We start from the raw sequence: 2,120 nt of genomic DNA, 5'->3' as shown, positions 1-2,120 counted from the left end.
AGTGTACTTAGGTTATTGTGTAAGCATCACACTGTATTGTACTATCCATTCTGAAGTTTTACAATCAGTCCTGTTGCACATTCTGTATTTCACCAAATTCCCAATCTCTAACTTATTTCTATTTCCTGATAACCTGTGTTCTTAACTTTAACTCTCAGAATTCACTCATTAATGTTAGTTCGTATTAGCGAGACCATGCAGTATTTGTCCTTTTGTTTCTAGGTTCATCCACATTGATACATGTTTCATAACTTTATTCTGTCTTACCGATGTATAGTATTCCATCATAAGTATATAACACATCTTGTTTAGTTAATTGCCCATTGATGGACATTTGGGCTGTTTCCATCTCTTGGCAAAAATAAATAATGCTGCTATAAACATCAGTGTGTAAATGTCCATTTGTGTCCTTGCCTTCAGTTCCTCTGAATATATACCTAGTATTGGGATTGCTGGGTCACACAACAATTCTATATTTAGCTTCCTGAGGACCTGCCAAACTGCCATCCAGAGGAGTTGCACCATGTTGCATTCCCACCAACATTAAATGTGTGCCTCTTTCTAAACCATCCTCTTCAGCACTTGTCCTTTTCTTTTTTTTAATAATAGCCATTCTAATGGGTGTGAAGTGATGTCTCATTGTGGTTTTGATTTGCAATTCCCTAATAACCAGTGAAGTGGAGCATCTTTCCACATGCCTCTTAATGATTTGTACATTTGTATTTCCTCTTCTGAAAAGCATCTGTTCATGTCTTTTGTCCATTTTAAGAATATTTTATTATAAACAATGAACAGACGTACAAACATTCTTGACATGGTTGCAATCAATAGCTCACAATATCATCATGTAGTTGTGTATTCATCACCATGATCATTTTTTGAACTTTGCATCTCTCCAGCAAAAGAAGGAAAAAAGAAAAAAATTCATACATGCCATACCCCTTACCACTACCTTTCATTGACCAGTAGTATTTCAAGCTACTTGATTTATTTTAAAGTAATTGTTCTCCCTTTTAGTTGTTTATTTTTTAATCCATATTTTTTACTCATCTCTCCACACTGTAGATAAAAGGAGCATCAGACACAAGGTTTTCACCAGTCATATTGCAAAAGCTATATCATTATACAATCATCTTCAAGAAACATGGCTACTGGAACACAGCTTTACAGTTTAAGGCACTTTCCTCTATCCACTCTAATACACCATAAACTAAAATGGAGATTTCTATATAATGCATAAGTATAATCTCTAGGATGGCCTCATGACTCTGTTTGAAATTTCTCAACACTGACACTTTATTTTGTCACATTTCTCTCTTTCCCCTTTTGGTTGAGAAGGTTTTCTCAATCTCTTGATGCTGAGTCCCAGCTCATTCTAGGATTTCTGTCCCAGGTTGCCATGGAGGTTACACCCCTGGGAGTCATGTCCCATGTAGAGAGGGGGAGGGCAGTAAGTTTGCTTGCAGTCTTGGCTAAGAGAGAGAGAGGTCACATCTGAGCAACAAAAGAGACTCTCTGGGGGTGACTCTTAGGCCTAATTTTAAGTAGGCTTAGCCTATCCTTTGTGGGGTTGCTTCATAGTAACAAACCCCAAGATTGAGGGCTCGGCCTATTGATGTGGTTGTCCCCACTGCTTGTGGAATATCAAGAATTCTCCAAATGAGGAAACTGAATTTTCCATCTTTCTCTGCATTCCCACAAGAACTTTGCAAATACCTCTTTATTCACTGTTGAAATCACTCTGAGATTTATTGGAGCATCACACTAACCTGGACAAACCTACAAAATCTCATGAGATTCCTTTGTTCTTCCTCACACAAAAATGCTTTTAATTTGAACATTTAGTCACTATAATTGTACACTTTAGGCACTCCTAGATTATACCATCTCAGTCTTTGTCAGCTATCTTTCTTTCTTGTTTCATATGTGCCCCCCAATCCTCCTTCTTCTATCATTCTCAAATTCAATGTGCTTACATTACTGTGCTATAATCAGGTAGTATTGTGCTATCCATTTCTTAATTTTTCCAATAAGTCCTGTTGCACAATCTTTATCCCTTAAGCTCCAATTACCCAATCTCTACCCTATTTCTATCTCCTGATAATCTCTGTTCTTAACTG

Source organism: Tamandua tetradactyla, chromosome X (genome assembly GCF_023851605.1).
Source record: "Tamandua tetradactyla isolate mTamTet1 chromosome X, mTamTet1.pri, whole genome shotgun sequence".
NCBI lineage: Eukaryota > Metazoa > Chordata > Mammalia > Pilosa > Myrmecophagidae > Tamandua > Tamandua tetradactyla.
Note: the sequence above shows the minus strand (reverse complement) of the source record.